The 24,577-nt window shown below is 36.7% G+C and overlaps 1 long non-coding RNA gene across 1 annotated transcript in view; it reads right to left on the reverse strand.

Moving 5' to 3' along the window:
• Positions 1–21,222: 21,222 nt before the first annotated feature.
• Positions 21,223–24,577, reverse strand: part of LOC122807976 — a 28,721-nt gene continuing 25,366 nt past the window's right edge. The window contains exon 2 of the long non-coding RNA XR_006365745.1: positions 21,223–22,971. This is a non-coding gene — a long non-coding RNA (uncharacterized LOC122807976). The remainder of the gene's footprint in view (positions 22,972–24,577) is intronic.

A 24,577-nucleotide genomic window follows, 5' to 3' on the forward strand; every position in this document is an offset into this window, starting at 1 on the left:
GTTAATGAGAGGTGAATTTAAACCAAAAGACAAAAGGTTAATATTGGCAGCCCAAGATAGTGGAATATGTACACATTGGATTACAAAGACCATTGAACATGTGGGAGAAACAGACAAATGTAGGTTTTGTAAAACAGAACTGGAAACAGTCACACATCTTGTTGCTGGCTGTGATATACTAATGGCAGAAGGACTGTATACTGAAAGGCATTATAATGTGGCATGACTATTGTATTGGGGATTGTGCAAACATTATAATACTGAAGTAGCTGAAAAACAATGGAAAATGAGCCACAAAGCATTATAGAAATTGATGGTTTATATCACATGGGATAGTCCAAGAAGAACAGGTAAAAGTTGCATTGATCACTGAAATTACTACACCCAGTGTCTTACATACAGAGAGACACAAAGTCATAAAATACCAGGATTTGCAGACAGAAATGAAGGCAATGTGGAAGAAGGATACCCAGATAGTTCCAATAGTACTAGGAGCAATGGGTCTTAGAAAATAAAAGCAATTTATGATCATACTTACTTGTGCTATTGAAAATGTAACACTGCATGAACTGCAGAAGGAGTCATTACTGGTCACATTGTGGGTGCTGCAAAGAGCACTTCTGGCTAACATTAAACATTGAAACAATACTAATTTCATGAACTTTAATCATACTTTGACTTAAGAATGAGTTCCATTCCTGTCATGGCATTAGAAACCCAAAAGACTTGGAGAAGTTAAAAAAAGATTACTGCTGGCACAGTTTCTGTTTCACTGTTGATAGTTCTTCAGAGCATTTTTGGATTTTCATTTTTCTCAGTGGCTTTATAACCATGGAATTAGTTGATTAAAGTAAAGGTGCAAAAACATTTTTTTCTTCCCTTTGAAGCTTCAACTAATTTACTTCATCTGATACATCACCTACTCAGAGGTGATCTCTGCTTAACATACAAGGCCATTTCAAACCCAGTGCTGTTGGACATGCTACACTTAAAGAAATCCCAATTCCTCAGAGACACATGCTCCAGGGATCTAAACCTTGTCATCACAATGAACAAAACATGCTGGAGGGATAAGTTCCTGACCCAGAGACTCCCCATACTCTGGAATAAACTGCCCATACATGTCAAGCTGAGTGCCTCTTTGGCCCTCTTCAAAAGGAACCTTGACAATTGGATGGGAGATAGGAAATTCACCCCAGGGATCACATCAGTCACCCTGCTAGAGAGGGGACCAGGGAAGTAAATATTCTGGAAAGAAATAGCCAGGGAATTGTTATGGCTAGGCTTGTATAGGCCCTAGGGCCGATAGCCTAGTAACAACCTATGAACCTACGAACATACATACATGCATACAAATGTTTCAAACACAGGAATTAATGCCCTTCTAGCTTGCCAATATACCAAAACACTTGTTCCCATAATAAATTTCCAGGCTGTTCTTAAAAATATCTAAACTACTGCTTGCTTTAATGTAATTTGGTAGTCTGTTCCAAGCACCAGCTACTCTGTCAGAGAACCAATTAGTGCACTCCTCATTCCTATAGAATCTTCTACATAGGTTATCTGATGATTCTCTAGTACTTTTTGATAATATCAAACATTCCCAGAGGTAGTTATCCCTAAATACCCTATATACCTGAATAAGAGCTCCTCTTAAATATCTGTAAGGGACACTGTACAAGTTCAGATAGTTAAGTCTTTCATAATAACTTAGATGTTCACATCCATGGATGCCCTTGGCATATTTCTGCTGTACTCTTTCCAGTTTATTCATGGTTGTTTTCCTATAGGGTTTCCATATTGTTATTCCATACTCACGTTTGGGTCTAATGTAACTAACAAACAATGACTTCATTATGTTTGATTTCCTAGACTTTATAAATCTTTTTATACAACCTATAGTTTTATAACTATCATTAGCCAATTGGTTGATATGATTAGAAAAACTCATAGCTGAATCTACCCATATACCCAGGTCTTTAAATGAGTCTACAGTTTCAATCACTGTGTGCTGTATTAAATATTCAGTTACCTATTACAAACTCAAAGTTACTGAGCTTTGAATACCATATAGTTGACACCATATGATCGAAGTTCAGTAACTTCGAATATGTAATAAAAAGATAAAAAAATAAAAGGAATTACAACTAATTGTTGTAAGCAGGGAGTCAAAACCCCCTGCACCCCCTGCTACTTAAATATATCAACGCCAAGATAGCACTTCAGTGCAATACTGTGCGGAAATGGAAAATTTCTGTTTCCTACACTGTAGCACAATCTCGGAGTTGGTATATTTAAGTAGCAGGGGTGTGGTGGTGCAGAGGACTTACCCCTCTGCTTACAGCACTTACTTTTGTTTCCTTTCATTTTTTTATTTTTTTTATTACGTATTCGAAGTTACTGAACTTTGATAATATGGTGTCGACCATCTGGTATTCGAAGTTCAGTAACTTTGAGTTTGTAATATAGACCCTAAATATTCACCTTTCAGTTTATGTTTCCCAAATCTCATATGCTTAGTTTTTGATGTATTTATCAACATATTATTCTCCTGTGCCCAAATGGTCAATTTAGTCAAATTATTTTGCAGACATGCTTTATCTTTAACACTTGTAATCAGTTTACCCAATTTCAGGTTGTCAGCATATAGACTGTAGAACACCTCAGATGAAAAAGTAAGGTCTGAAAGATACAATCTAAACAAGTAAGGGCCTAGGACAGAGCAGTGTGGGACACCTTGACTTTAACCAAGGATTTCATCTATCCAGTTGCAGTGTGATACTTGCCATGTCCTATTTGTAAACCATGCAGCTATCCATCTTATCAACAGTGCATCAATACCTAGTTGTACTAATGTATTGATCAGTGTTTTGTGTATGACACTGTCAAATGCTGAAGTTAAATCTATATAAATCTCATCACAGCACAATTTTTCATTCATAGCTGTTATTATATTGTTATAGAACATCATGTTACAGGTGGCAATAGATCTATTTTTAACTTATCCAGTATTATCTTCATTATTTTTCCACAACATGAAAGTAGAATTAAGAGTCTATATGATTCTGGGTTTGTCTTACTCCCCTTTCCCTTAAAGACAGGTTTAATAAGTGCATGCCTCCAATCTTGAGGAATCTTCCCATATGTATATGACCTAGTGAATAATAGATGTAATGGTAGTGTAAGTTCTTGCTGAAGCGTTCTCAGGCCATTGTTACTTATTCCGTCTCCTCCATGTGCTTTGTTTGGATCCAGTTTGCACAGTTCTTTTTCAATATAATCTAATTTGATTCCAGTATCTGGGGTTACCTGGATGTCACTAGGACAACTTACCACCCCTTTTGTGGAGCCAAACTGTTTTGCATAAGATTTTGTAAATATATGTATAATCTCCTGTGTCTGAGAATAAATTTTAGAATCTGCACTCAGTTTATCAATTTGTGTATCTTTACTCCTTCCACATCTTATGTATCTATAAAAAGTTTCCTATTATCCTCAATATCTTTATATAAATTTTCTTCAAATTTTGATTGATCTTGTTTAACACTATCCTTAATTTGTTTGTCCAGCTTGTTTATTTCAGTTTTCAAAGCTGTAGTTCGATCTCTCTTCCATTTCCTATATTTTTCTGTCTCTCACCTTAATCAGTTATCTTGTTCTTATGGAACTATACCCTCCTGATGTTGCATCCCTAGATCCTGATGTTAAACATTTTTTTCACTTTTTGCACTCAAACAATTTCTCTTTCAAAACTTTTCACTTTCCATCTGCAGTTTTTCCACCGAACACCTCACTCCAGTAAGTTTTATATAGCAACTGTTTTGCTTCCCTATAATCTGTAATTAGCCTTCTGTGCATTGGCTTAGATTTCATTTTGGCAGAATTATCTAGCAACAAATTAACCTTAATAACCCCATGATCACTGCACATCAATGGTGGTAAAACTTGACTTGAAGTTACAGTAATTTCTTTGGGAACACAAACAATATCTAGTATATTCCGTCCCCTGGTAGTTTTTTTACAATCTGAAGCATTTGTTGTTCCTGAATATACTCTGTGAATATTTGTTTTTTTTTACTAACATTGTTGAATCAATATTATTCCAGTCTGTTTCTGGTAAATTTAAGTACCCAGCTAATATTATTCTTCCCTCTTGTGTTTCATGTAAGAAATGCATGAATTCCTCTAGGTCATCTGCACTTGACTTTGGTGGTCTGTACACTCCAACAATTGTTATATGTTCCAGGATTGTCTTTATTGTCACAGTTACATAGTCTATAATATTGATGTTATCATTGAACATGTAATAATCACAGGTCTCATAGCTATCTTTAATCCCTATCATAACACCTTCACCTGATTTTTGTTGAAATGTTTGTTACAGTAAAAACATTTATACCCTGTCAGAATTGGTTTCCAGTTATTGTTCATTAACCATGTTTCACAAACAATAACAACATCAATCTTGTGGGAATGTAGCAAATTTTCTAATAAAAAAAGTAATTATCAATGCTCCTAGCATTAACAACCATCAGAGATGCATCAAATGTTGCTATATGTGAACTGTTACATTTTGACCTGGCAAAAATCCTGGCTAGTGTTTGTCAAATATTGCAACATATCTGCTTAAAAAAATTCTCTTCCCTGATCTAGACAAATGCATACCATCCTGTCTGAAAACATGTCCCAAAAGAAGGCTTGGATGCTCTACATATTTCCATTTTTTTAAAACAGGACATTCTTTTTCATGTAGGTGTTTATCCAAAAAATATTTTCATTCACAGTGACCTGACTATCCCTTCTATAGGTTGTTTGTTTGTCTTTCGGCTTTTCCCGGTAAGGGGTCACCACAGTGAAACTCCGGTCCACTAATGATTGGCAGTAGCTTTTTACGAAACGCCGAGGTGCCAGCTCGATGCCCAACCTTCAACGAAGGCACACCCATTTACACATGCATGTCTTTCAAATGCTACCCAACCGTGGGGAGGACATGCAGACTCCACACAGAAGGCACTCCCAAGCCCAGCCGAGAATCGAATGGGAGAACCTATCCCTTATCCCTTCTATAGGTGATTTGTGAAAAATATGTCCTAACACCAGTACAAGCTATACTATCTAGGAGGACTGTCATTTTCTGACTAACAGTCAGAGAATCTTTGTTGGTAACATCAAACACTGTGATAAAGAAAGGAAGAGCATGTTAATTTTGTTTATATTAAACTATTTGCCTTTTCATTGCAGTGCAGTCTCAGAGTTGGTATACCTAAGTAGTAGGGTGTGTATAGGCACAACATTCATGGGATGAAGGTGTGCCTGTCCCCTGCAAAATCACACTGTTAATGTTTGCTTCAGTTTGTAGGGTCTATGCCAGGTTTTAAGTATTAATGCAGTTACATTAAAGTTGACAACTCTTGAGAATTTTTTCTCAGGCAATTTTGGTGCTTACAAACTTTAATTTCTTGAAAGATTCTATAAATTCTATATACTAAGATTATTTAAACTGTATTCCCTGGGATTTAATAAACTCTGTGCAGGAAATGCACTATTCCTGCATGGAGTGGTTCATGTCCGTATAGCACAGCAGTGAGCCTTGCATATTCATGAAGGCATGCTGCTGTTCAACCTACACAGTTACTAACTGTGAACAAGTGCAGGGGGCATGTTCAAGTAGTGCATGGACATTGAACAGGCGCCCTGCACTCAGAAAGTGCTGTACTGCACTTTCAAATAGGATCTGGCATAATATTAGAGAATTACTGTAATATTATGCCAGTATTTCAGTGTCCACAGAGAATGAAATGAAACAAATGATCATTCCAGTGTTCACAGACACTGAAATACACACTGCATCAGGAAAGTAATGCAGGGGGGTGTGTGACAGGTTCTGTGACAAACCCCCTTTATTGTAAAAGTGCCATAAGACACCTCCACAACCTGCAAAAGCAGGAAATTTGTCTAAATGCACAAATAATGGGGATAAATCCCTGAAAATGGACACATCATAATTATTGCCCTCACAAACATAGAAAGTTGATAGAAAACAGGTCCTGCATTAGCATGAATTACCGAAGGATAGAAGTCTGAAAACAAATGTATGCCAATATTCCCTGAGAGCAGTCCATGTGGACAAAGGCAGAAATAATGGGGGGGAAAACAATAAAATAGAGACACGTTGGAAAAATTGCCATCACACACTAAAAAAGTTGATAGAAAACAGGATATGTATTAGCAGGGATCTCTGAAGGATAGAACCTGAAAGCCAAATGTATACCATTATTTCCTGACTGCAGTCCTCAATGACTTGTCAGAACACTACAATACTCACTTAACTAACATAATAATATAATAAGAATATTATATATTTTTTTCTAGGCTAAGGAATGTTTAAGTGTAGCTAAGTGGGTGTGCGCATTATGGCCCTCTGCTTACCATATCCCATAGGAGATAATACAGATATACAGGTGAAATTTCCAAGCCGAGAGAATGTAGTGGTTAGAGTCCCAGCTTTACAAGCAGGCATTCAAGTACCAAGACACACAACTTGTTTTATATAGGAAAGTAGTGATAAAATTATTTCTGTAAACTTAATGTATTTATTTTATTTATTTATTTGACATTTGACAGGTGACATTTCCAGCAGAGGCCCGGGGAGAAAAGCTCCACATACAGTACAATACAAATACAGTATAATCCAGTACAATACAAATTACATTAAAAATACTATACGAAAAAATAAGTTAAAAGAACAAACTGCTACAAGATGTAATATATTACTACATGTCTAAACAGTTCTATACAGTTACATTAGAGATGATAATAGTCACTCTCATCATACGTGATGTAGAAATAGCAGCCAGAAAGTTAGTGATGCAGACATATAGTGAGAGAGAGTTAAGAAGGACAGAAGCAATAAAAGCCTGAGCAACAGCTTAAGAATATGGTACAGAAGCAGAAAAGGAGTTAGAAGAGCTTTAGGATCTTGCAGTCTGTGAGGGATTGAAATGTGAGAGAAGAGGAAGATCTGAGCATTAGGCAGGCTTTATGCAGGAGCAGACCCATGTATTTTTGAGATGATTTTTTAAAGAGGCTTTGAAATGGTTTAGTTCAGTAATAAACCTGGTAGCTAGAGGTAGTGAATTGCAATGTATAGCGATAGAGTATGAATACAGAGAGTGACCAGGTTTTCTTGTTTTTTTTTAATTATGTATTAACTGTTTTTTTGTCAACCAGTATAGTGTATCTGGTGTACAATGTAAGTGTGAGTGCATGTAACATGTGAAACCACCCATGTACACACAAGAGTCCCATACAGTATAGTCTTGCCAATGTAAGGAAAGCACATAGAGGGATGCCATGTAAAGTATAGTCAGAACAATGGACCTCTACACCATTTGATTTGTAAGGATTGCTGATGCTTTTTCAAACATATCATGCAGTAGTAGAGTCATTCAATAGTAGGCAAAAGATTCTGTAGAATCAGTCAGGTTTTGTATATATACATATACATATACACACAGTAAAAATCACAAAATGATTACAAGTTACACACAGTTTACAGGCTCCAGTTGAGCAAGCAGGTAATGTAATCATACATTTTTAAAACAGCGATGACAAATTGACTAGACAATGTAACATGATTACAGACTAAGAGGAAGATCTAGTCGGGTTTTGAACAAGGACATATGCTGGATCTGAGAGTGGAACCCCTGCCTATCTAGTGATTTGTATTACAATGTTACACAGTTATCACATGCACTATGGAGCTTACTGGGCTGACAACTGCCCACAGGTGTTGATAAGGGGAATGACATCAGCAGGACTGATAAAGTGGGGCACTGGGAAGTGTTGTGGGTAGGAATGGCCTAAAACTGTTTCACCTACATATAAACGCACACTCACTCACTATCACACACACAACTGTCACACACACAGTTGCCAGTAGTGAGATTAGAACCCCTACCTATCTAGTTATTTGTACAATAGTGTTGCACAGTTATCACATGTGCTACAGAATTTATAGGGGTGATAAGTGTCCAATGGTACTTCTAAGGTGAATGACAGCAGCAGATCTTGTGAAGTAGGGCAATGTGTAGTGCACTGAGTGGGAATAGTCTACTAATACTTAGACCTATGGACACACATGCACAGGCAGGAGATGTGATATTATAAACCCAACCTCAGTACTATTTAACAATGGGGCTCACCTTTTATGCTGGCATGTGCAACTGTTTACAACTGGTATGCCACTGTCCACAGCAGGACATCACTGTATGCCATTCAGGGTATCCATGTGCATGACTCACTCTGTGTCCCCCTGTGTGTGCGTCTCTCTCTCTATCACTGTCTGTTTCTCAGTTCCCCACATCTATGTGTGTGTATGCTTGACGTATGTTATCTGTTGCCCATATATATGTCTGTGTATCTCACACAACAGATGTAGATATATCACATATGGGCTACCTACAGCTAGCTGAGGGCAATCCTGTCTGATATGTGTGTGTGTGTGTGTGTGTGGGGGGGGGGGACAGTTAAGGTGTACATAGCTGTCTGTATGCACAGACATATATACACAATACAGTCATATAGGCCAATGTTGGTTCCGTCCGATGTGGGTTCCAACATGTCCTGTGATTCTCTAAGTGCGAGAGCATGCCCATTGTGACCTTCTATAGTTAGAGTGGGACTCCGTTCCAGAGAAAGGTATGCTCCAGTCCAGGGTTTTGTGTGCTACAGCCATAACTCTCAGGAGTACACAGGACTTTCCTCAGGGTACTGGGTTTGTGTTGCAGACATTTTCTGACATAGCTGTAGTCTGACACTGCAATGTATTGTGTCATTATCTAGTGCCAGACATCCTCAGATCATCACAGTGCTTTACCAGAGGAATGCTAATTGTATGATGCATAGACCAATATTATGAGGGCAGCTATGTACACTCTTGTCCAACAAGGCCATTTGTGAGGTGTGGCTACAGCCAGTTGAGTGATGACGCTCTGTGTAAACAGTCCAGCAACTTGGTGATATACTGACTATGGATCTCCTGCTTGTGTGCTATCTTTCTAACCTGAGATGTCATATTGTTGTGTGGCCATTCCTCTCAACTCTACATTTTTGGAAGGTTGTCCATTTGTTTGGCTAGAGGTTTCATCCTGTCTACGTAAACTTGTGTTTTTTATGGCAAGTTAGTTACATATAATTGAAGAGTGATGTTACAGAATAAGGACAGACATTACTGTTTCAGACTACATAACCTTCAGACAATTCCTGCTACTGCAAACCCCTCACCCTACCGACTTTCTCAGTATGCCAGGGCGATATTTACAACACATACCTATCATTGTGCCTTTGCTCCACTTTTATTTCTGCCCTTGTCCAGACATCTTGCTGTCAGAGGCTGGGAGTTAAGGGTGTGGGCATAGAATGCATTCTACTGTGCAGGCATGTCCATTATATATAAAAACAAACATAAGAAAAAAGGATTATTAAAAATAACCACTGGCAACAGTACCAAAAAGCACTTTTATTCACAAAAGCCTTAGCACCTCAGCTACACATCCTTCAAGATGTCCATTATATGTGTAGTATATTCCACATAGCACTGTGTCTTCTAGATATGTCAGTGGCAGAGTAGTGGGTGTCACTGACATGCATAACAGTTGGCACTGCAGTTATCTGCACATGGCCCTGTCAAAGACAGCACTGTAACTAGGGCACTACAAGACGACTGCCAGGAGAATGTGCTGGCCAGATCCTGACAGTATTAACCACACATACACATAGATCATTGACCCCTGCATATTTTATTATTTATTTATTTATTTAACATTTGTTGACCGGGAATGTCCGACTAGGTTCCACAGAGCCTGTTTTCAGTGGAGGCCTGGGGAGAAATGCTCCAGATGCATGTCTTTGGAATGTGGGAGGAAACCGGAGTACCCGGAGGAAACCCACGCGAACACAGGGAGAACATGCAAACACCACACAGAAGGCACCCCAGCCATGAATCGAACCAGAGAACCTCTTGCTGTGAGGCGACAATGTTAACCGCTGCACCACTGTGCCGCCGCATATGTTTTCATGTGTATTGGTACAGCCCTACCAATGTGTGCTATGCTACTATTTCCCTGCAAACATACATGTTAGTGCATTTATGTGAGTATATGGAGGGCACACCTGTCAACTGTACACATATGCACAGATTGTGCTATTTGTTTTACATTTTGGTTCCATTTACCATACTATTTTGCCTTGTCTTGGGGACTAGAGGCATATCCGTAAAGTGCACAGGTAAGAATGTAATGGCATACATTTGAATTTTAGACTTCTTACCCTTCATAGCCTTGCTGCAACTGCAAGTCCTGCTGTGTTATCACTGTATGAGTCTGTAGGGGGGATAATTCAACATTGCCACCATTTGTCTGCTTTTAACAGACATTTCTCTCTAGTTTTCTACAGCTGACTTGCTGTGTGGGTATGATGGGTGGGTATGGGATCTCCACACTGACATCCATGTCTGTGACCTATGACCCCCGGTTAGTTGTCCCCACTCATATACCGCAGTTGGATTTGCCACCTTTGGTAGTACTGCGTAGTGTGTGGATGCCAGTTTTTGGTAGAGATTTCCTGGTGTACCACATAGCTGTCAGTTGTCTGCTGCTATTCCAGCAGGCCACCCCATTCCCTTGCATGCATGCAGTATTACCATATATATGCAAGCAAAACATACTAATCCATTCATTTATTGTTAATAAGACTGACTTACTTTGTGTCTGCAGCAGTTGTGAGAATGGTGCTTGAGGACCACCTATGTTGGATGCACACAGTACACTTCCTATACATGGTAAGTTACAGGTAATGTGATGTGTGTGTCATCCATTTTACTGTGTGTGCAAGTCAGAGAGAGGTGTCAGTCCCTGGGGTCCCTACAGTGTCAGTGTGTGTGTGCTATGCATTGGCTCTTTTCCAAGGCCTGAGCATACTGGGTACACCTCCATCTGCCTACAGGAGCAAGCTCAGGGGCCTGCTCCTCTGAATGTCTTTGTTCCTATGGGGACCTTGGCAATGGTGTTGGGCTGTGTGGCCCTTCCCCATGCTGTTTCTGTTGCAGCTGTTTCTGCAGGATCTATTGTGTAGCATAGCACATACTATGAACATGTGTGCATATGTGGCTGGAGAGTACTGCAAGGCTCCACCAGATATTTCAAGGCAGCAGAACCATGGCTTGGGAATCCCAAACACATGCTCTATAATGATCCTGGTTTGTGCGTGTGCCTCATTATGGCATTCTTGTGTGGGTGTGTGTGCATTTCTAATGGGTGTCATCAACCATGGCTCCAGTGTATAGCCAGCATACCCCACAAGATGGCCATATGGGATGCCCCCACTGGTAAATGCCTGGTAGAGCTGTGATGAATGCCAGATGTGGGAGTCATGATAGCTTCCAGGGCTTCCAGCACACACATTCATGATAATGTCCTGGGCATTCCACATGACCTGGCAGCTGATGGAGGGGAATCCCTTGTGGTTTATGTAGACCCTACCCTGTTCACCGGGTGGTGCTTTGATGTGGATGTGCGTGCAGTCTATCCCACCCAGTACCTCCCAGTATTCTGCTACACAGTGGAAGAGATGCATATTGCTGGTCCTTTCCTCACAGGTGTTGGGGAAGTAAATATGCTATCCATCATGTGGTAGCATGGCATCCAGGAACTGCTGGAGTACCCTGGATACAGATGCCTGTGAAATCCCTATGATGTCCCCAGTAGGTCTTTGGAAAGTACCTGTAGCTAGAATTGTTAAGGCTACACATACCTTGCTATCCACTGAGATGGGTTCCCCTCTGTTGGCTCCAGGTTTGAGTTGATCTCAGTGATTTGCTGAAGTATATCTCTGTAGTGATTTGCTGAAGTATATCTCTGTACACCCTGTAGCCTCTACTATCTCCAGATCATGTAGCCCCTGGTAAGTTATGCTGTGTCTGAACACCCTTCTCCTCCTTCTTGGTCAGTGGTGGTTGTCAGCATTATCTTTCGCACTGCCCTCAGCCTCTAGCACATATTGATGGAGCAGAGCAATGGCAGCCCCTAACATTTTTCCAGTTAAAATTCCCCTGCATGTGTACACCAATGGTGCAGAGTTTGTGAGGAAAAAACAGTCTGTAAGGTGTTTGCATAGTTTATACTGTTGTGCTGTAGATGCTACCTGTATGATTCACTGACTATGATGCATTCCACCTGCTAGCTATGTAATTTGTTGTTGATTGCTTTTATTCAGCTATTTTCCTTTTTTGCCTTTTGTTTCCTTCCAATTTCTGACCCTTTTAAGCCCCAAGGTGCACCACACAAACCCAGTGCCCAAATGTAAACAGTCTTGCTATTTCAATTTTTTTTTTTAAATTTAGACCGGATGCGTGCTATGCAAACCCATTTAGTTAATGTAAACACAAAGAAATGGCCCTCCCTGGATGCGAACACATGCTTCCTTTCATGGAATAAGTCAATACATCCTCAGACACACCCCTTTGCTTAACTGTGCTTAACTAAGCTTGTCTGGGCATCATAGGGCTCCAATGTGCTTACACCAGTCATGACACACCTTCTTTTCATGTCTGTTGCTCTTCCTGCTTATATGATCGTGTTATAGCACCTACACGGTTAGGTGCAGTTTGGCACTTAGAATATTTTTGTGATTCAGTAAATTTCCCCTCATTGGTCTATTCCTCATAAAATTTGTGGTTTTCTGACAAATTGCTGGGATGATCTGACGACTGAAGTCACTAAATAATAACACATTTTAGGTTTATACTTCAAATCCTTCAGAAAATGTATGTTTAAACAAATCATGTTACTCTAGCAACTTTCTAAGTTTATGCAATCAATATTTAAAATCTTTCTCTATTTTTTGGGCCTTGCCATTTTGGCAAGCTTTGTCTAAATTTCTTGTATTAAGAGGTTGAGAGGTATGTCTTACAATGCTTCACAGATTATTTCAGAGGTCAAAAACTATGAGCTACCTATATAGACTGGTAGAGATGGGTGAAGGCTGCCAGCCTAGCCAGATAGAATTTTATAGATAATTCTGTCATTTGTAAATATAAATGTAAACTAAAGGCTTGTTGTTTTAAATGTATAAAAAATGCTGTTACAAAACTGTGGCGACAGTGCTCTCTACTGACCCAGTAAAAGCACGTGGTGACCCTTTCACGGGAACAGTGGTGTTGAATAGTCTAGATGAAGAAATTCTTTCTATTGTTTTAACCAAGAGTTAAATTGCTAGACTTAAACATGCAAATGTATTTTTATTGCTCTGTTCCTGACCAGCTGCAAGATAACAAAAGGGAGATGTTAAGAATGTAAATGTAGTTAATCTGCCAACCTGGGAACTCCAGGAAGTGTAAAAAGATGATGTAATGTTTTATCAGAACTGCAATAGCAATTTAAACAGTGAGAACCTGAGATTATTAAGCATTTTGATCTTGGATATCTAACTCATCAGACTCTGCCTGTTGTCTTAAGTAAGTTATTTTAGAAAACTGTTTTCTTGTAGTAATAGCTAGAAAGTTATAAGGAAGTTAGACTAAGTGTTTTTCTGTTATGTCAGAACTGTACTACTGAATTATTTTAAGTTTCTGTGTAATCTCTGAACTCTTATATAGCACTGTTGAGTAGTAGTATTGTCTTGTGTTTTTAGTATTTATTATTAAATAATTGTTAAACCCTTTTCAACTGTGGCTGGTTTATGAAGAGATAATTTAATCTCTAGAGTACATTGCATATTTATAGAGTTTACTGTCTAAGACACTCCTATAGCTTTAGCTCTGGGCTATGCTACCAATTGGATAATAATATTGCACAGTAATAATTGGACACCCTTTTAAGGGCATTTGGGTAGCTGATAATTATTAGCTGGTGGTGGCAGTAATTACTACTGTATAGTCTCGGTAAAGGGCCACAGCTGGAGAATTTGTGTCGCCTTTCCCAGGAGTGTCTGTGAAGTTGTATAAATACTTATCTCAAAGTGTATGTGTGCCAGATACTTGGGCAGAGACACAAAGCACTGGTTGGATAGAGAGGGTACTGGAGGTTAGCTTGCCAGCTAGGCTGAGATCTGGACCCTATAGCTGTGCCAGTGGGGAGTCTTATTGGGGACCTGGGAAGCAAGGGAGCAACCAGTCCCAGACTGACTGTGATTTCTGTGTGCACTTAAGGGAAATTGTACTTTACAGTGTGTATTTTTTATCCTTTCCTCTTATATGAGATGACCTCTCTGGTGTTAGTGGTGAGGATTGAGGTGCCTTGATTGCTGGGCCAGGGCGCAGGCATCACACTACCAATGAGCTTCTCCCAGTTGTCCTGAGTTTGATTTGAGTCTTTGTGCTTGTTTAGAGTGTGATCCTAAGGAAATCCATTAACCAAATAACTTACATACTCATTTTTTTAAAGAAAAATTGTTTTCAAAGCAGAACAGACTGGAAATGATGTATGTACTTAGTCAGTATATAGGAAGTTATTTTAGTGTTTGAATTTGACTCTGATGATGCCTTAGCATACTGGGTGAAAGCACGAAGTCTATTTTAATTGCATTAAATAAAACTACGGTTGTTTCAAACTTCATGCAGTGGTTTTACATTTCTGAGTTATTAGTGGCTGAAGAAGTGGAGTGAGAGGAGTTTCCTTTGGTTCTTAGTTTTTTACAGACCCTGCTATGTGAGTCATGGATTGATCCAAAACTTTTGAAATTTTGGTGGAGGAATTGGCCTCTGCTGTACGTGAATTGTCTGCCAAATTGAAAAGAAATACAACTCAGAGACATATGGATGCTACTGTTACAGCCTGTTAGAAAGAATTACTTACTTGACACAGTCCTGTGGCTGGTACAAGTGCTACTTCTTTGAGGAATATACAGTCCACCACCCCCTTGAACAATTTACTGAATGGTTTATTCCAAATTCCGATTTTGTTTTCCCTTTCCCATACAGATACAGCAATAAGGAAGAAACATGGGTTCCTTAATCACACAAATAGCAACTTTAGATCATTTGAGTAAGAAATTTAAGTCCTTGCAACTTGATAATCAATTTTTGGCACATTCTATTCAACTGAAGCAAGTTCCTAAAGGACTACGTACCTGGAGGTTTCCAGTAGGAACTGAAAAAGGCTCTGTTATGCATCAAGAGCTACTAGAATTGTTTGACAAAACAGGTTTTGAACTTATGAACATTATTATTAGAGAGAATAAACGCAAGCTTGTTAAACTTAAAAATGGCATTAACACGTTAAATGAAAGTATAACCAATGATTTATTGTTTACAGAAGTTGTTGAGAGTAACAATAATGTTTTTAAAATATGGAGAAGTTTGCGGCAGACAATTTTAAGAGGAAGCATAACAAGCTACAAAGAGGGAAAACAGATTATTCCCAACATAAAGCATACCCTGAACCCCCACATATACACATAAACAATATACACCCTAGTGATAGAGATGACATGATTGAGAATGTTAAAAATAATAATAATGAAGTGAATGGCATTCAGTATGAGGAAAATGGTTATTTTTAGAGCACTCATCCCCATTGAGATGATCCAAACATCTGAGGAATCAACGGCAATTTCCCCAACAGGATGGTTCCCTTCAGGAAGCATCCAGAGGATGTTCTTCCAGAGGAAGACAGTGGGGGGGGGGGGTATGAGGAAAGAAACGAGTGTACTAACTATTGAATGTAACAGCATACATATTGATGGCTTGAATAACAGCATGCAGGAACATGTTACAAATTGTTTTAATTGAGTAATATACATTTAAGTGATTTTCACATCAAAAAAGAACATGTAACTTTATTAAGAAAGGCTTCAGTTCTTTTCCTGATTATAAAACAGATATAGTGAAATTATTAACTAACTAACTTCAGATTGTTTACAAGGCATCTCAATTTGAATTTTTTTTTTCTAACAAAGATGTGAATGCTGTGACAGTCAAACAATGGTTTGAGTGAGGTGGGAACTACAATTTTAAAGTGAAAGAGCGCTTTTATACCACCTAATAATCCCATAGTACACATTTATGAACATCTATGTGAAATTGAATTTCAACACACTTTAAAAACAAGTAATTGACACATGGTAATCAAAGTAAGGAAGAAAAACAAGTTTTGAACAAACTGTCTAGGAATCGAGACTACAGAGTGATGAAGCCTGATAAGGGGGTGGGTAGTCATCATGACGCACACAGATTACACATGCAAAATGTATGAACTGTTGAATGATGAAAACATTTATGAAAGAGCATCAACAAATGAAGTGAATAGAGCGTATGCTAAAATGAATATGTTGTTGTTTGGTGCCTTGTGTCAAGGTTCTATAACAGCTGCTGAATTTGACTATCTTAGGGTAGAAAATCCCATTATTCCATCAGTATTTGGGATACCTGAGATACACAAGAATCAGACAGATCCCCCCATTCAGGCCAATAGTGGAAGTTAGGGGCTCAAAAACAGAACCCTTAGCAACCTTCATTGATTATTATTCAAAACCAGTTTTGAACACGGAAACACATGTTAAGAGATTCATGGCACTGCTTAGAACTGCTGAGAATGGCAAATCTTGATCAAGATTGTTTGTCACTGTGGATGTGAGCAACCTATTTTTAATAATACCACATGGAATAGGTTTAGAGTTTTATTCAGATTACTTAGCACAGTATGGTGTTATGCAATAGTTCAGAGTGAATCTGTTGGTGGATTTAATGGAAGCAGTATTAAAAAATAATTTTCTGTGGTTTGAAGGAGAGCATTTCAAGAATATTTCAGGTGTGGCAATGGGAGCAAAATGTGAACCAATATTTGCCAACCTGGTATTAATAGAAAGGGAAAAAAAATATGTGTTCTCATCCCACTTTGTCCAAGATCTTAACATACCATAGGTTTTGGATGACATACTTATTCTATGGAAGGGAAATGAGGAAGAGGTGATTGAATTTATTGAATATATAAATGCAACCACAGGATTCTTGAAATTCACTTACAGGGTGCATAGGCATAAAATGGATTTCTTGGACATATTATTGAGCAAAGATGTTAATACCGGTGAGCTTTCCTCAAACATTTTTAGGAAGAAGACACACATAAATACACTTCTCTGCTTTGATAGTTGTCACCCTTACCACCAGCAGAAAAACGTAGTAAAAAGGACAAATGGTTAGACTTTCAAGGCTGGTGAGTGATGACAGGAAATGTAATGAAGCAATGGCAACCCTAATCGGGATGTTTAAGGAGAGGGGGTACCCTATTCATTTGTTATTGTCAACACAAAAGGAGGTGACAAAAAATACAGCCACTAAGTTTGTTCCCATTTTAAGTGGAGGCAATAGTAGAGGCAATACCACACAAGAAAAAAAAACTTGGTCATGATGTTATGGTAATGCAATACAACCAAGATGCAACAATATTAAGGACAAAAATGTGTTCATTATGGGAAGAAATTTTTGACAATGACTTAAAAGAAAAACAAGGTAAGGGACCAAAAATAGTATACAGTAGAGGAACAAATATAAAAGAAATATTGGAGAAAATTAAAGAGCGAGTGTAGCATACAGATCAAAAATGCACAAATGTGGTGCATGCAGATCATGTAGGTTTATTAATGATGGTCCCTATTTGGAAATCATAACATCTGACAGAAATATACAATGCCCTGGGGTATGTAACTGTAACACAAAATTTGTGGTTTATGTGGCAACGTGTGTCTCATGCCCAGCCTTTTATGTGGGCAAGACCACAAGAGATTTGAGAGATAGGACAGGAGAGCATAACAGGAACATTAAGAAACAGGAGTTGAGTAATGCCCTGTATATGCACAGTAATGAATGCATTAACTTCAAAAAGTTTATATTTTTTTGTGTTGAATAGAGTATTCATTGATGGAAGGGGTGGTGACCCGGATTTAGATTTACAAATAAAAGAAACAAAATGGTAATTATGTTTGAATGCCAAGAATAAACTGGGGATTAATGACAACATCTCAATAGCATGTATTTTAAAATGTAGAGCAAAAAATATTTAAAATATACATTGTCATCATCACAATTGTTATAGTTGTATCCTATCTGATAAGTTCCCAATTGTTTTATGTTTTTAAGATAAGTTTTATATTATATTATGTGGAATGTTTTAACATTTTTTTTAAAGAAAATTGTTTTCAAAGCAGAACAGACAGGAAATGATGTATGCACTTAGTCAGTATATAGGAAGTCATGTTAGTGTTTGAATTTGACTCTGATGATACCTTAGCATACTGGGCAAAAGAGTCTTTTAATTGTATTAAATAAAACTATGGTCATTTTGAACTTTGTGCAGTGGTTTTACTTTCTGAGTTATTGAAAACTATGAGCTACCAATGAGCTTCACCCAGTTGTCCTGAGTTTGATTTGAGCCTTTGTGCTTGTTTATAGAGTGTGATCCTAATAAAAATCTATTAACCAAATAACTTACACACTCATTAAGAGACATTTTTGACTGGTGAGTGTACCTGGTTAACAGATAAATAGGTAAATAAATGTTTTATTCAAGTTTACAAGACACTTTTTTGGGTTTTGTTAAATTTTGCTTAGTGAGACTGATGGGTTTACCTGGTTAAGAAATAAATAAGTAAATAAATATTTTGTTTAGGTTTACAGAGGTCATTCTTTTTAAATTTTTTTTTGCTCAAATGCCTCTACCCATATTTCATACATCCTGACCAGAGGGTGCAGTTCCATCAAGCTAATACACGCAGTTGTGAAAGTGGTGTTCTTTACCATGGAAAAGTTATTTCCAGATAAATTCTGAATTATTTGAATATTTTGCACAGGTGTTCCAATGAATTTATGCTTGTTTTTTCCTTATATTTAGACATTTCCTATGCAATTTATATTGATCCCTATTGAACTGCTACAACCCAGACAGCAGAGTATCTAACGACTAATAAAAAAAAATGAAAATACTTGAGAAGTGATCATTAAACCACTGTACTCCTTTAAGTTACTTATTATTTATTTATTTATTGACATTTGATTGCTGGGAAAGTCTGACTGGGTAGAAGCCCATTGTCAGTGGTGGACTGAGGAGAAAAGCTCCAAATTATCAAATTATTACAAAACATTTTAAGAACAATAATGTTACAATCTTCAAAAATAAAACAAAACATCTGATGTCTAAATAATTATAACAAGTTAGACATAATATAAGAATATGGGATAAGAATTAATACAAACTTAACTTTCAACTTAATTTTTCCAGGAGAGCCACACATACCTCTCTCTCTCTCTCTCTCTCTATATATATATATATATATACATATATATATATATGTATATATATATATATATATATATATATATATATATATATATAGGATCATAGTAAGTTACTAGGGTATTGGCCCTAAAGCCGAAGTCAGCAACCGATACCCCTGTCCAGCAGGGACATATGTATATATATATATATATATATATATATATATATATATATATATATATATATATATATGTATATATATATATATATATTTATAGATTTATATAATACCAAATCTAAGTTTTACCATACCGTGGACAAAAAAGTATACTGAGAAATATCAGTCCTGAACTTAATATATGTTAGTTTGAATTTTTCATCATTTGGCCTCCATATTTCAGGACTCGGCAATCTGAGGCCCAGTATTTCAAATGGTTACCACTTTATAAAAAATGTGCTTGGAACTTTCAACGTTTATCAATTTATATCGGTTAATGGTGCGATATTATTTTCATTGACTTTGATATTAGCAGCTTTCTAATTTGCTGTCTACTCTGTTCCAGCGCAGAGTATAGTTACAAGTCTATAGTGCATTTATAAAAATGTAAGTTGAGTCATTTATTCCTCTTTGGTATTGAGAAACAAAGAGAAAATTATTAATTAGTTTTTTTTCTTTTTCTTTTTTTTTCTTTGTTTGTTAACCTAGACATTCTGACACAGCCTAGGACTTTTTCTGTAAATATTTAAGGCATTAATTAGCAGCATTAATAAACTGAATATAATACAGTTCACAAAAGTACAGGAGCAGTGACTCAAAAGGAAATAAACTTTCATTTAAGAAAACAGTTCTACTAACAGGAAACCAATAAACCTAAATAGTCACAACATAGTGTACAATATATGCAAAAGCAAACTATACTAATGTTTCAAAATTTGCAAAAATAAAGATGATAAAAATAGAAAAAAAAGAGTAAGAACAAAGGCACAGGGAATATATAGTCAGGTATAATCCAAACATGAGTTTCGGGGAGATGTAAATGAAAAGAAAATTAAAAATGTAAGTGTATGTATTTTCTTACACTATGACAGACATATCAAAACTTCCAGAGCATGTCATGAGTCTTTAAGTAGCAGATGAGTTCTGGAATTCAACAGGATGAGATGATGGTAAACTTTAGGATGGATGGAGTACTGGAGGACAAATTATTATGTAAATGGAAGGTATAGGTTATTCAGTACTATGGGATATCTGTGTACCGTGTGGGAGAGATAAATGTTTAGTTACCTTCTGAAGGATTATGATAATTTAGAACATACTGATTGTTTCCACAGAATATTTATAGGTACAGTTATTTTAAAATTTTCTTCTGCATATTTCTGTTACCTTTAATATATTTCTTATAAATTGTATTTTTATTTTGAATTTATATGTTGCATTTGTAAAAGCATCCATATTCACAGCAAATATCTGAAAATAAAATGCCCACAGTACTCTATGCCTTTTCTAGTAAAGTTTGTGAAATGTCCTAATAAAATATTTGAAATATGTGCATAGTAATTTCAGTTGGATTAACGAAGTGCAGTGACTGTGGCCTTAACACGGGCTTTTAAAATGGCACAGATGCGTGTCCATAGACTTCTACTGCAAAGTCTCAGTTGTGCTGTCACTTACATGTATTGGAGAGTAGAGAGGAGATGACATAAATATGTAAGGTGAGCAATTATCAAAGTCTGAGTTTATACAGTTACAACGGGTAAATGCATACTTGTTTAGTTGTGTCTAGCCTATAATGTCATTACAAAGAGAGAAAAAATATCAAACATGAAATATATTACCCTGAGCATGATGACGGTTTCATTTCTACAAAAAACACCTTGAGTGAAAGTCAAACAAGGTTGGTTATCTTTCAAATATCTGGGTAAAGAAAGAGAGCCTGGCATCATTTTAGCAATCCTTGTTTATTTTTTTATTTATGTTATTTGTGTATTAATTCATTTATTCAATCATTCATTTATTCTTTGTTAAGCAGGTAACTGAACTGATCTGTGGTTCTTTCCATCTGTGACCTGGTCCATACTAGTAATACAAACACAAATACAAACTGATTGAGGTACAACAATACAGAACACCTAAAGGCATTTCCATCAGATAACAGTAGCAAATCAGGTCAAACTCCAATAACAAAACAAGATTTTATATGAAGTAACTAGAAATTGTAAACATGTACAAAACCAGAGTGAATTAGAGAAAAACATAACATAACTGCATTTTGTAGTACTTACAGATGTACATAGATTAAACCATTCAGGTTGAGAACTCAGTTCTTAAGTTAACTATCACTCAGAAAAGGAAGGGAGGAAAATAGAGGCCTTCATTATAAATCACAGGCACTTTTAGAAAACAATCCAGTAAAGAACCTTTATGTTTAGAGAGTAATGAAGACTGAGAGTTGGCATGAAGAGCAGAATAAATGAGAGGAAATGGAAAATAACACAAAAAAAAGAAAATGTATAAACAGGTTTATATCAGTTAGCATTTGTTATCACTGTTAAAATACAAAAAAAAAATTAATAAAGTTACACACTACGGGTTTTCTTTCAGAAATTAGAGACAGTGAAAACTGTGTTAAGATATTTTTATTTTTAGAGTAATTAGGATTCTAAAAAGGTTGTAAAAAAAAATTTATCTGAATTCATGTTTGGTTAGATTTGCAGACCAATAAGCAGTGATGTTAAGACTTTCATCTTTGACAATTATCTGGTGTCCCTATAGTTACTTGTAATAATTGCACTTATTTTATTTGAACAGGTAATCTCTGAGTGATTCATTGAAAGGTAGAGTTGGTCTACTATCATAATTTCTTTCTGGTATGTCATTCCACATAGCAGGCACTGGTTAAAAAAAAGTCCTCTCACAAGTGGCAAGACTGAAGGAAGGCTTGTGCAGAGTGTTTAGACTTGATTTCTGATTGTAATCTGCTGAGCAATGGGGGAAACATCCCTCATTCAAGTTTGCAGGAGAAGGTATTAAGTAAAAGTGAGGCTTTAGTAGTAACAACAACAGGCTGCTAGAATTTAGAGTACAGCAGTGGTGTTCCTGATGGCTGGATAAGTTGGTAAACGTAATCATTTTATTCTCAGCTGTTTAAATGGCAGCAGTGTTTTTTTTTTTTTTTGCACAGAGCAGATCAGTTATGGGAAGAATGTCATTGATCCTAGGGAGGAGCACATTAATGGAAATACCTCATCTGCCATCAGCAGTTAAGCGACTTGAACTTCTGTAACATGCTGTAATGTTATTCGCCTGGGCATCTCTGTGGGTATGGAAAGGCAGTAAGACTGAAGTATTTCTGTTGTGGCATGATTTGCTACTAGATGACCACTGGCATTTGCAATGTCAAAATGACTGAGGCAGCTAAAAATGATAACATTTAATCACGGTGCAGTCAACGCAGCATTGGCAATTAACAGGCTTCATTTTTTTATCTAACAGCATTTCCTTTGGAGTTTCAAAGCTATCACAATTAGGTTATGTTGCTGATATTGTTATTGCCTTCTCCAATAATATATTTAAACAGTGGATATCTTTCTCTCACAGACCCATCGGTAATTATTACCACACAACTGAATATCCCATCGATTATTTACATTTCCAATCATTGCACAGTATTGACCTGTTGTAGTGCTTTTACTGATAAAGCATCTGTAAAAAAAGAATAGGAAAATAATGGTCAAAGGATGTATAAATATCACAATTATTCAAATATTTGAAAAGTCTTATTTACATAAAGTTTGTTTACACTAAGTTTACAAGATTAAGATTACTTTTTATTTGACTTAAAAAAGCATACACATCAGCCTATCATCCTGTAAATTAGAAACCATATCAAGCGGTCTGTAGGAGTGTATATTATTTGTGACTTCATAATGAGAATCTATATGCTCCTTTTGATTGCTGGATAAAGAAGCATTTGCACCTGTGACTGTTACAGCCAGAAGCATGGGAGAGTTATGAAGGTATACTCACCTTTCACACACATGACCAAAAGCACTGGTACAAACAGCTTATGCAATACCTTTTTAATGAAGCAACATAGATTTTCTAGTTACTTGACCTTTTGAAATAACAGAAGTCCTTCATTGGGAGATACTAACTTATTGAGGTCAGATACACAAACAGTGATACCCGATAGAGTAGTCATTATTTGGGAAATAATAAACAACTAAGGGGTGTTGACAGGCCTCCATCCCTGGGAAGGTTTGTTATTTTCCATTTAATGCCCATGAATGGCATTAGTGTGGTTATTTAATGGGCTGTCTGTTAAACTGCTTTGTATTTGTTTATTTTTATTATTATACACATTTAATTACATTTTGATGTAACATAGCTCCTCCGCCTAATGTTTACGTTGCTGTAGGATATGGAGTAAGTATTCTGAGTCCAAAATATGTTATGTACTGTAGTTTGGTGTTGTTATAGTTGGAGGGGATGTCATTTACATGATTATTGCAGTTTTCTATGTTATAATGCATACTTTCAGTGTTCTGAGTTTTTGTTGTTTTGCGTTTTCGATGTTATGACCTCAATTTTTTGAATTTCAGTGTTATGAGATTTCAAAGTTTTGAAGTAGACCCGTCCTCATGTAAACAGATGTAAATATATATGTACATACATATAAATAAATCTTGTAGTTGTAGCAGCTAATGAAGTTATTCAAGTCAGAGCATTCTTTTTTTCTGCTTACTAACCAAGGCTTTCTCTGAAAATGGTTTGCAAGCTCAAAGGAAAATGCAAGTTAGTGTAACTGATACAGCAGTTAATTGCTTTAGATTATTTTTTTATTTCTTTATTTATTTTCTATATTTTTGGGTTCCTCTTATTAAATCCCAATAGCCAGTTAGTGAGTAGAAAGGAAATTATGGCAAATTGGAAATGATTTCACTGTCTATACAATTACTTCTTGCCAGATTAGACATTCTTGTTATTCAAATGATGACATTGTTATATTAAAACCTTGCTGTGGAACATTGGTAATCTAATAAGGATAGCTCACATTTCATGCCTGTTATCTAAACTGCATTTATACCCAACAGCAGGCATTCAAGTACTGTATTTACCTTAATGCATTAATTCCTGAGGAGCTTAGGAATGTTGGCTATCTTCCTTAATAAGAACAATTACTTCTCAGAGAATCTATTTCTAAAACCAAACTTGAAACAAATGTTATAACTCTAACTTGAAACATTCATGCAAAAAAGTACTATTGTAAAAATTGTTCAGCCCACCCATATATTCACAATGGCATATT

Source organism: Protopterus annectens, chromosome 8.part0 (genome assembly GCF_019279795.1).
Source record: "Protopterus annectens isolate FY-2018-M chromosome 8.part0, PAN1.0, whole genome shotgun sequence".
Lineage (NCBI taxonomy): Eukaryota > Metazoa > Chordata > Ceratodontiformes > Protopteridae > Protopterus > Protopterus annectens.